Raw genomic sequence first — 12,939 nt, forward strand, 5'->3', positions numbered from 1 at the left:
ACAGAAGGGATCAGCACTTTAGGGGGTTGCCAAACATTTCAGGCCAGTGGGCACATCAGGAATTTTGATACGGTGCTCTGCATGCTATGACATAACACAAAATGGCTGCCATGAGAGCATGGGACATAAGACATTATGAAATATACTCAGAGTCGCAAAATGATTTCATGCTCTTTATTCAGCTCATAGTGGTGAGGAGGAATGAATGAAAGTCCCCTCAAAGTATCTGCTTTATATACATTATTTACACAATGGGCTGCACATGATTGGCTAATTCTGGAATTCTACTGCAAGCCAATCAGGTTGTGGATTCACTTATATCTGGAGCATGATTGGGTGGTTCCTGCCAACCAATCATACTGCTGCATTGTTCTAGGACCAATCAGACTGCTGCAGTTTGGATCCTATTGTTCTAGGACCAATTAGACTGCTGCAGTTTGGATCCTATTCAACTCAGTACATAACACATTAGCTGCCACATGAAAATGAACAGAAAAAGAGACAGGGCCACAAAATTATGTGGGCATGATTCCCCCCTATCACCTATATCAGGTGCTGCTACTCACAGAGACAAGTTCTTTGTACCTTTCCTCTGTTCAGAATAGGTGGGAGGTAGGTACCCAATGCTAGCATTCAGTGATTCAGTAGGCATGTTCAAGGGGGCATGTTCATTAAAGAGAGGTTGAGCCACTGCAAGCAGGAACTTAACAAGAAGAGCACATATCCCCTCATGCATTGTAGAATATTTAACAAGACTTTTCATGGGCATTGGTGCTCATGGGCCAGCATTGCCAGATCCTATTTAAGATATACCTCACACCAGTTTATGTCAGCAAACAGGTCCATTGTCATTCCTTGTAAAGCGGAGCCTGTGGACAGGTCGGGAGGGTGAAAATCCAGTGAGCAGCCACAAGTGAAAGGTAGCAAACAGACAAGTTTAGGGCACTTGAAAGCACGAGAGATCTTACAGCACCATGAACAGAGTTCTGACATTATTCCCATTGCATAGTCTCTTCAGGCAGATCTGTTTATACTTCAGCCCAGGTTACTCTCTAGCTTGTGTACAAGAATTTCTGAGCACAATAAATTATACAATATATATGTACATAATGAACTAAAAATAAATAAAGAATGACAGCAACTGGATTGTATAATGACTTAGAAGCACCATATATTAAATTGGGTTCCAAAAAGCATACCACTAGCTAGTGTGAGATATTCTTGATAGGAAGCTAATATTTGGATTACTTTTAAACTGTTGTCCAGCCTGGTTTTGGCACCAGAATAGTTTTGGCTGACCTGATTGATGACCTCACCCAATTGAAAGGCAAGGGAAATTCAATGCTGCCAATTCTCCTGGACTTCTTGGTAGTTTTTGCTGCCACGGAACACAATATTATTCTAGCTCAGTTTCCTGAGTTATAGAATGGGTTAGCTTTTAAGTGGGTCTGTTGTTACTTGGATGTTTATTTCTAAAACATTAAAGCAAGGTTTTAATCAAGTTTTCAAAAACAATTTTGTTTTTTTAATTAGTATTCAAGGTCAGGCTTTGGGTGGGAGCAGGTCTCTAAAAGAACAACCTACCAATTTAAAATACTCCACTGACGAAAACGAAAACTGAGATTTCATGAGCAATCTATTGAATCTGAATACTGGTACATTAATCATAGCCTAATCCTCATTAATTTTAATCATGATATAATTTTTTTAAAGTGGTTTTGAAAACAAGCTAAATAAACAAAAATGAATGTACACGAACTCTGTGGAGATGACCTATAATTTAAGGCATAACGTAAAGAGTATATTTCAGAACTTTGCAATGTAATGTGTATATATATTTATGAACTTGGCCTTTGCTCAACAAAATTGTGAATATTATAAGCAGGGTTAGTTTAATTTTGTGTATTATTGTCATTCTGTGCTGAATGTGAAAAGCACTGTAGAAGCTTTGTCTTGTTTGTTCTAGTGTGAGGCTAATAAATGGTGAACTGCTGAGTCTTAATTCTCACTTGTGTCTGGATGTGATTTCAGGGTGCAGTCCAACACATAGCCCAGTGACTCCCAATCACAACAATGTTAATTTTCGAACTTACAAAAACAAGTTAGGATGTCTGTGCACTTTGACATTGCATTTGGCAGCTCCTAGACTAGACACAAGCATGGTGGCTACATGGTGGAAACAAGCATGGTGGCTACATGTGAGAGATGGGAAGTCCTAAAGTCCACTCTCACCCAGCTATGAATGCACTAGGTGACTATTGCCTCATAATCAGTCCCCAGCCTATATTGTTTGGAATGATGAAATAACAAGAAGTAGCCATGCGCTGGGTGAATGCAATGTTTGAGGCAATAACCAACTTACTTTGGTGGGGTGGTGGCTATATATTTATGTAGTTTATATACTTTGTGGAACCTGGGAACAGGTGGACTCACTACTATGCTAAAAACAAAAAAAACCCACCTCATTGTTAAGTAAACAAGATTTTGAAAATGAGAATTAGTCTCTAGTGAAAGATCTTCTATCTCTTGTGGTGGATTACTAAGTTTCTTATCAGCTTCAACTGCGTTATATTTTTATGTATACAATTATTTAAATTTTAGACTTCCCAAACCTGAGAACAGAGCTGATTACAGCATATCATTATTATGGAAATGGGAGGGAAGGGCTGTGCGTGCTGCCTTGAGCTCCTTGGAGGAAAGGCAGGATATGAATGTAATAAAGTAAAGTAAGTAAGTAAGTAAGTAAGTAAGTAAATATTATTAAACATTCATTTTAAAGTGATATGTCTAGCAAATAGATAGTGAGGAAACTGGTACAAGACTCTCACACCAATCTTTTAACTTTCCCATGCCTTCAAAAAAGCACTTTAACAAATATATATTGTTGTCAAATAGACCTCAATTTAGTCATGATGATCCCCTCAAATAAAGGAACGTATCTGAGAATAGCACCAGTTATGCTGTTCTAAAGATTATTGCTCATCATGCAGGAGTAGAAATGAACAGGGACATTGTCTGGGGCTCATAATGACTCCCAATTTTTAAATGTCCATGACATGTAACTTTGTACACTTTTTGCTCAAAATCTCATGAATGTGGTGGTGGGAATCACAGAAGCTTTATTGTACTGAGCCAGACCACTGGTTCATCTCACTCCATACTGCCTACACTGACTGGCAGGAGGGGATTGAACCTGGGACTTTCTGTGTGCAAACCCCCCTGAGCCTCTAGTCTTCCTCTTGAATGGTTAGCACTCTTTAACCATTTCACATGGAACAGTTAGATGAGAGCTTTTGTTGTTATCGTTTGACCCCTGTCCAGGCATTATGTCTTCACTGTATGAGGTGAAGTGTGGCCCCAGTTTCACATCCCCATTGCCCAGCTCTGCTGCTCTCCACAAACTGGAAAGGGCAAGATCTGAAGCAGGCTGCCTGCTCTACTCATGTGGGAACCTGAGTGATCATGTTCCAAATTGTGTGGGGATGCTACCTACATATGTGAAGCAGGCCTCCCACATGGGAACACCCAACACCAATGCATGGAAAGTAGTGGGCCAGGCAATGGTGATGCAAAGGAAGGGGGAAGGGTGAGGGGAGCTGCAGTTCCCCTCACCGCGATTACCATTACATGCACAGTTTCATTTTCCACATTTCACTTTAAATGACCCCAGTGTTGCTTTACCAAAACCATCTTTAAAAGAATGGGCAAAGGGGTGTATGTGTGAAGCCCCACACAGAACACAGTGTTGAAGCAATGATTCTTCAACATCCACTTCGTCAGACTGGTTATGTTGTGCAAATGACTGATTATCATCTTCCAAAGCAACTACTCTATTCAGAACTTTAAAATGGAAAGCGTAATGCTGGTGGTCAACAGAAGACATTTAAAGACTGTCTCAAGGCAAATCTAAAAAAATGTAGTATAAACACTGACAACTGGGAAACACTGGCCTGCAAGCACTCCAGTTGGAGAACAGCCTTTACCAAAGGTGTAATGGACTTTGAAGATACTTGAACTCAGGACACAAGGGAGAAATGTGCTACAAGGAAGGCATGCTTGGCAAATCCACACCGTGATCAACTCCTGCCCGGGAACCAATTTCCCCACTCTGGAAGGATGTGTGGATCCAGAATTGGCCTCCACAGTCACTTACGGACTCATTGTTAAAACCGTGTTTTTGGAAGACAATCTTACTCGGCTACGAGTGATCACCAAAGAAGACACAGAACAATTATTCCCATATTTGTAGGGAATCTGTGAAAAATGAAATGGACCAGTATAAGCAGGGAGGGTTGCTAAAGTTTGTACCCTTTAGGAATCAGCTGTGACCTCTAAAGCACAGAAATGTCACAAATTCCATCAAATGTAGATCTTGCCTTCCTAATAATCAGAGTGCAGCTAACCTCTCTCAGATCTATCTCCATATAACTGGAAATTACTTCATGGTTTTAGATGCAACACACTGAAATGCAGAAACCAGTGGCTGAATCCTTTCGGAGAACAGGCCTTCCACTTAATACTTAGCACCAATTCACTCAGTGCTGATACAGCCTGCTGTGCCCTCCTGACCCCTCTTAATCTTCACTGTTAGTGCTCTAACAGGATTTTCACCAGCTGCAGAGATGCTGGATGTCAGTAATCACCCAGGGGGGACATCTGGGCTCGCTACACCTTCATCTGTACTAAATACAAAACTGTCCAGTAAAGAATCTTGGGTTAACTCAGCATTACCAGTTTCTGAGTAGGCTCCTGGGTTTAAAGATGCAACATTTGACTGGTGTCTCTCCAAATTCAACTCACAGAATTTAGCACAGTGACGGTCTTTAACTTCAGTGGGGTGATGGATTAACACTGAACAGAGCAAGAGAGGCGCCTGAGCCCTTAAGCAGAGAGAAGAAGGATTAAATTGGGTTCCGAAGGTTTGCTGAAATTTTGTGGACATTTAGAACAACCTCTGAAGTTCAGACCTCAGGCTAATGCAAACTGAGTTACATTAAGAAAAGATCAGGTGCTTTAAAGACAACACCAGCACCCTCATTTTAGGCACTTGGGCTGGTGTTATCTGCTTATGTTACTGTCATTACTTCTATGTGAGGCCAATAGAGTTTTGTGCTTTTTTCTGTTTCCTTTGCCTATCTAACGGTGCACCTCAGAGTTTTCAGTGTGCAAGAATTCTCAGATATATAGACATGTATACAAAGGCTTTGTTTATATTGCTCTTTCATGCACATCTATGGAAACTCAAAATTAGTGGGATTATTGTGAGATGGGTGGAGTGTGAACGACTGTCACAGCTGTCATGGTGCTATGTAAGAGGGTAATTCTGGTCACATTTTGCCCCCCCCCCCCCCACTAGGAACGGCAGGGGAGGACTTCTTTCCTTCTCAGTTCATCTAAGTGCATTTTGTGCTACTTCCCTCTAGCAAAAGTGAAATGGAAAATACTGAGGGATTTTTGCAAGAGAGAGGAATGTGGGATCCTGAACCACTTTAAATTATGACAGGTGTAAAGGATAGTATGTATGCCTGTTGCTGCTGCTGCTTCTGGAGGAAACAAATAACCATGTGTCTTTCTTTCTTTGTTAAAAGACACATGAAAAACACTCGTGTGTCCTCTGTGCAACCGATCTTTTATGGAGTAGTTTTCAACCTCTGGTTAGGATGGCCATTTATGCATCACCAAATAAAAGAAAATCCATCAACAAAGAAAGAGGTCAAAAGAAGGGATAGATTTACATAAGCTATTTAATATATCTAGATGCACATTTCTGAAATACTATAATTTAAATAGAACTGTGTGGTTGCTCAATCAGATGCATATGTGCTGTTGATGGGTCATATCATGCCCCCTGATCTTCATCTTTAAAGTGGACTTGGAATATGTAACCCTTCAAAGGAGTCATTCAGATAGAAAGCTGTCCTCTGTAAAAGAAAGCATACAGCCACCCTAGCTTCAATTCAGTTGTCCCATACCTATTTATGTTTCTTTCCCTCATTCTTCAGATCTACTAATTGCTTCTCTCACTGCACACACCTAATCTCTCTGGAATGTCTTTTGGCTCTTACCTCAGTTTGTCCCTCCAACTATTGCAGGCTTCCTCAATCTTGGCCTTCCAGATGTTTTGAGACTACAATTCCCATCACCCCTGACCACCACCTCAGCCCTACAGATGTTTTGAGACTACAGTTCCCATCATCCCTGACCACTGGTCCTGCTAGCTAGGGATCATGGGAGTTGTAGGCCAAAAACATCTGGAGGGCAGAGTTTGAGGAAGCCTGAATTATTGCTTCGTCTTGCCCCTTGGCCATTCGCCTTGGCCTGACTATCTTGCTGGAAGACCCAACCCTGCAAAGACTCAGATCATCCTCCTCTCAATAGGCGTGTGTGTGGAGAAACTGCTCCAGAGGCATAAGCTACCCTATGCATTGAACACCCAGACACCTGTGAAATTACAGCCTACACAACCTAACTATGGAAACTGCTTCAACGTCTCACTCCCTTCTGCATCACAATACCCCCCAAAAAGGGGGGGAAGGGTGTGGAGAGAGATGCCAAAATAAATTATATCATTATACTTAAGCTCCAAGCCAATACAGCTTCATGGTTGAAGGAAACAACTGAAAACCTGAACTCTAGCTTATTAAAAGAAAAGAGAAGGGGAGGGGGGGAGAGGGAAGACTAAAGGTCAGAATAATTAGACTATTATCTCTTTAATGAACCAGCAAGAAAAAGGTACATTAGAAATATTTTTTAAAATGTAAAAAATTTAATGTATACAATGTGGGAGTAATGATTCAGGTCACAGCACAGATTAGAGGCATTTATAACTGTCAGCAGGGGGGAGAAAAAGAACTACCAGTTCATGTTGTACAAAATGCACTGATTCTGGCTCACCATGTTTCATTTGCAGAAAAGAGAACAAGGGGTCAATTGGGCACAACTTTATGATGAGGAAAGGCCTTGCTGCTCCCTCATTATTGTATTACAGTACAACATTTACAGAGGAAGCAGTTGGCTACAGAAGTCAGGTAAAAAAAGGAGAATACTAGTCTTTCCTTTGGAAAAGAGAAAAAATGCTGAGGCCAATGACTGCACAAACATGCCCACAAGGCCATGCTTTTGATGTTCAGCTACAGCACCATGCAATCATTAAGGAATATGGAAAGTCTGTTTATCCATCTAATCAAACTCCTGCCTCAGTGAGGTTCCTCCCACTGAGCTCTCAAAAGACAGTAATGTGCTTTGAAAAGTAAGCAAAGTGCACAGCCCAGTTATGTGCACAAAATATAAAATACTGTATATTATTAGGTTACCTAGTAAAGGGAGATGGAAACCCATTGAACAAAGCTCATGTAGTTTGTACTGAGACTGAAAGCATGTTTAATTATTTTTAAAAGACAGGAAAAGTATATGAAAAGACTAGCAGCCTCATACACAGAGTTGGTCAGGAATTCCAAAATTTTTTAAAAAAATTGTGGAGTTTTGAAAAACTCACTCCACCATTTTCATTAAATAAAAAAAGGCATCCTATTGTATCCAGACATGTTCTTTGATCCCAGGAACCACCATGCAAAAACTGGTATCTTAAGAGATGTCCAAACACATAGTGAACAAACAACTTTCCAAAATAAACACTAGATCTCAGAACTTCGCCTCCGGCACTTTATTTCTTAATAAAAAATAACTGAAGAAAAAGAAGCCAGTACTTAGTCTCACTGAAAGCCCTTTGCTCACTAACCGCTGATATGGTTGGTGATTCTGTAGTTACACAGTGGTGATGGAAACTGCACTCTGTTCTCAGGGGTACTTTTATCTACGTACATGGTACATTCTAGCACTTATTCCTGCAATTGAAAACAGATTTTGAGGCTCAACTCTGGGTTGCTCTGCACAAATTTTATTGTCCCTCTTGCTAGTTATTGAACTGCAAAAGGTCTATGACTGCTTAATAGTGAACATCTCACCATTCAGATTTTGCAGAATGCTCTGAAATAATCACAGCTACAAAAATGTTGCCTATTTGATTCCACTGAATGGGTGCCCTCATGCTGGAAAGGGATTTCTCTTTCATTTTATATGCTCATCTGAATGCAATAAATAAGAGCTATTTTAGAACTGCAAATCCTATCATTTCATTATGACTTGTCAGGAAATGTTTTAATGGGGGAGGATGAAAAAATAATCTTGCTTGGGATTGGGCCATAATCATAAATGGATTGGGCCATATGGTATTTAAAATCCCAGGTGTGCATGTGCATGTGAAAGTGAATTTCTGAAAAAATGTAGTGGGTTGTTGTTGTTGTTGTTGTTATGGGGAGAGAACTCACACCACGAATCAAAATATAAAATAAAATAAAATAGATGAAGAAACAGAGTAAGGCCTGCCTAGGGGCTCCCACTGAGTTCATGGCTGCACTGACCTGGGGAAGTTCCAGCCTATAGCTCACAACTGCTATGCTATACAAGCTCTGCATGACTGGACAAAACATTTACCAAACAAGCTGCAACAGGGTCTGCTTTAAAACCTTTGCAAGTCTTCCCACATTCCTCTTTTAAACTTCTGAAAACGTGAGTTTAAAAGGGTAGAGGATGAGGAATCTGGGTCTGATAGGGATCTGGGACATGGAGCCAAAAAAGTTCCCCACTCCTGTGCTAGGCTGATGGTGATCTAATCCATTTTAACTGTGCACAAATAAATGTCCAGTACGTGCCTGAACCCTTCCTATAGAATAGTGACTATCTGTAGGCACCCCAAAAGCTGAGGTGGCCACACTCACCCAGATGGCTAACCAAGGGGGAAATATTCAGCTCTGAGTCCCCCCCCCCCAAAAAAAAATAGAAACACCAGCTCTAAATTATAGTCCACTAAACTTCCTTGGCCTCCTGCAAACAATTCTTACAGTTAATGCATTCTCCTTAATGTTTAACCTAATGTACGTAGACAGACAAGCCCAAGGCCAAATGCAGCCATCCCACGTATCACACTATTACAGAATTCTATTATATGAATACACTTCTCAGTGACTATGGATTTATCACATAGCACAGAACAAACAACCTTCCTTAGCATGGTGACCATAAGATATTTTGGAATTCAACCCTCTGAAAGCCAGCTTCCTCCCTCATGACACACCTCCACAACCTCTGCTTGCAATGCTGGGAATAAGGATCTGTGCCAGATGTAATTCCAGCACTGTGATCCTCTACAAAAACAAAGGTGACCACCATTACTGTAACAACTATCATGGAATCTCCTTGCTGAGTACTGATGAAGACCAACATCCTAGGTGAGGACATTGCCAGCACTCCATGCATCAGCACTGGTGACCCCACTCAAGGTGGCAGACATACCACCATAACCAGTAACCTTTCCATCAACACTGAGCTGGACAAGCATATTGGCAAGGCAGCTACAACAATGGCTTGCCTCTCCAAAAGGGTATGGAAGAATGTGAAGCTAATGTCCAATACCAAGATGGTCTACCAGGCTTGCATGTTGAGCATGCTGCTTTATGGAAGTGAGTAGTGGGCAACTTAAAACCGCCAGGAGCAATGCCTCAAAGCCTTCCACATGTGCTGCGTCAGGAAGATTGGGGGCATCACATGGCAGGACAGAGTCTCAAACTGACTCATTATTCAGCTTGGAATAAACTGAGTTATCTTCCAAGTTTTTTGGGGGGGAAATTCATTTTCTGAGCCAAATTACAAGCTTTGGGAGGAATATTGACTTTCACTATTTATTTAAGCAATTTATATACTGCTTTCCAACCAATGTTGTTAAGTGGAGTAGATAAAAACTACTAGTTAGTCAGACAGACCAGCTACAGAGGCCCAAGGCCTCCCAGCAAACTGCATGGCTGAGAAGAGAATTGTCACCTAGCTCTCTCTAATCCTCTAACTATTACATTACCATACCAAGTGTCCACTAAAGAGATAGAGAGCAAACACTGGACCTAATCTGGCATACACATGTAACACAGTGTAAAGCCTTCATTAATGCAACAATAAAAGCAAATGAACCTAGGAACAGCTTATTTTTTTATTACAAGCCCAGGCTTTATATAAGGAATCCCTGGGTAATGGGCCATTATTTCTATCATATCCTAGGACAACTTCTACAGTTAATCTTTGCTGATGTAAACATACAATTCAAATTTAAGTTGTTATGGGTTCTTCCAGACCTACACCAGTATTAACTGATAGCAAATCCCCCCAGCACCTTATTTCTGTCTCGGCTCGGGTGTGTGTGAGCGTGCACACACAAACATACTGTATCAACTTGAAAGCAGCTAGAAAATTTATGTTCCATAAAAAAACTCAGATATGACAATAACCTTCAGGCAGGGGAGAGAATGCTGGTTTGTGGAAGCAACTTTTGCAGGGGAGAGGGGAGAAAATTAAAAAGCACAAACGAGAACCTCTCAACCCACATTCTTCTCTGTTTTATTCCCAATTGTCATCCACTCCTCCATTCTAGCAACAGAATTCCCTCCAACAAATTGGTAGAAGTATATATTTACATGGAGTTCATTTAAATGCAAGAAACTTAAATTGATTCAGGTAGTGGAGCAAGGCAAGCAGAAATAATCAACTTAAAAGCTACGGTGTGGGATATCTGTTTCTGGTAGCTGAGCAGGTGCAGGATAGTTTTGTGTCATAGTCTTATGTTCTAGTTTGGGTGGATGGGTTATTTATTTACTAAAAATATTTGCAGCTTACTTTATCCTACACCCACACCCATGTGTGCTATGCAGCTTCCCACACAGCTGAAAAGATGCTGCCCCTAACTATTTCTCAATCCTCAGTATAGCAAAATGCAGATTGCCTGCTGATTGTGTCCCGCCGCCCCCACCTATTCATAGCCTTCATTAAAATATATATGCACTACATCTCTGATCCACAATTACTTTTTCTAGAGGGCCACTCTGAGGAGATGATGGAAAGCAGAGGGTACAGCCTTCCCCACTTCAAAATGGACTGCTTGGAAAAAACACACATCCAGCTTGCCCTTAAAACACAGCATCCTGGCAACTATGGAAATAAGATGTTCTATTTCAGGGGCTATATTTGACCTCAGGACCAGCTTTTAAGTGATTTAGGCAAACCTCCAAATTCTGTGTATGCTTTTTTTCCCATTTCATTTTTATTTTCATTATTAGAAGCAGGTCTCTTGTTCTTACACCCAAGGTAGAACGCACAGAACTGCAGTTTCATTAATGTGTTGCATAAATGCCATTATTCAAAGCACTTCACACATACATTATCTAACAATGCATCTGTAAAGCCGGTCAGTATTATCTGCATATTTTAGACAGGGTAGGGACTGAGGGGATAATGGTTTCCCTAAAGCCACCTAGTAATTTCATGGTTGAGGCAATGTCTGAAGTAGGGATTTCCAAAACACACACCCTAGCCACTATACCATAGCAGCTCCCATCCAGTCCTGTATACTCTTTTGGGCAATCACTTCCCTAGATCCCAGCCAGGGACCTCTCCTATTTCTGCTACCAGATATCACTTAAGCAGTGATACGATACACTGGTCCTGGGACCAGCTTATATATGCGAAACATGTCCACTGTTGCTAGTTATGGCCTATACCTCACCACTGATTATTCTCCTTAGGAGGTGAAAGAAGCTAGTAGGCTCTGGCCTACTTTAACACATATGAGCAAAACTGTTGGAAGCAAACCACCCTGCAGTTCCCTCCTTTATTTGAACCTACCAGAGACCATATCAGCAACTGCAGGTACTTTGCATTTCCAGATCAAGGGCAGCCCAGTATGTGGTTGCCTCCTGCCAGTTACCATCATGGCAATTAAAAGGGGAAAGACTATGGGCTGAGACTTTCATCAGGTCTGAGACATATATATTATTTGTCTCATTATGCAGATACAATGTGGCTTTCAATTAAGCTATCTAACAGTGTGATTGAACACAGGCTACTTTAATTATGTATTTCACGGACATGCTTCAGAGGCGACATTTCTTCCTCAGAATAATTAACCAAGTACGTCGAAAACTTGAAGAATCCCAGAACTCCTCTTTCTGATAGCATGCAAGTTGGTGTTAGAGGCTGGTGTTTGTATATACAACTAGATAGAAATCCACGTTTCCTTCGTGTGGTTCTTTCCCTTCTCCAATACATTGTGCAGAAATACATCTTGGGCTGACAAGTGAGCAGTTCAGAATGCTCCTTCTTTCGTGAGAATCAGGGCCCCCTCCAGTCTGGATTCTGCATTCTGGATTCTGCAACTTGCCACTGATGCAATAATAATCCATAAGTGGAAAATTTATACTGGACCATCCACACATCATTCCAGTTTATTACTTGTTTTTTGATGCTTCCGCAATGTTACCGCATTTCGTCATCTGGAGGGGCACTCTTGCACTATAGCACAACAAAAATAGGACTAAAAAATGCCCCAGAGCATTTGCGGTATAAACAGTTACAGGGTTTCAGCAGGAAGCTATAGGATGTGCACCAATTGAAAATGAAGCACTTTTCTTTTCTGTCCTACAAAAAGTGAGGGTAGTGGATCCTTCTGCTGTTAATATTAATTACAACATTGAGAATGCACTGGATGTGTTAAAGTACATAAAAGGACTCAGTTCCACAACTGCAAAGCTTGCAAACACATGGTATGAATATCTGTAATATGCAGAAGCTCAGGGAAAGTCCTCTCAGTTCCAGAACAGCTATTTCTTAGAATAAATTCAGAGATACCTTGGGCTATAGGGTTCAGCACAAAGGTTTTATGCCTTACACTGAAGTGCCAGCCGACCATAGCACCAGGGGTGAAATAGGTTCTTTTAAACAGGGGGGAGAGAGAGAGAGAGAGAGAGAGAGAGAGAGAGAGAGAGAGAGAGAGAGAGAGAGAAATCTAGAACACATGCCAACTGACATCTGATCAGAACAGATGGGTGGGAAGAAAATGAC

At 41.1% G+C, this 12,939-nt stretch overlaps 1 protein-coding gene across 15 annotated transcripts in view; it reads right to left on the reverse strand.

Annotated features, from left to right (window-relative positions):
- The window catches only part of BRSK2 (BR serine/threonine kinase 2), a 402,463-nt gene that overhangs the window by 193,693 nt on the left and 195,831 nt on the right, over window positions 1-12,939 (reverse strand). The gene's annotated exons all lie outside the window — the stretch shown is intronic.

The sequence above is a fragment of the Podarcis melisellensis genome, assembly GCF_964234715.1.
Source record: "Podarcis melisellensis genome assembly, chromosome: 1".
Lineage (NCBI taxonomy): Eukaryota > Metazoa > Chordata > Lepidosauria > Squamata > Lacertidae > Podarcis > Podarcis melisellensis.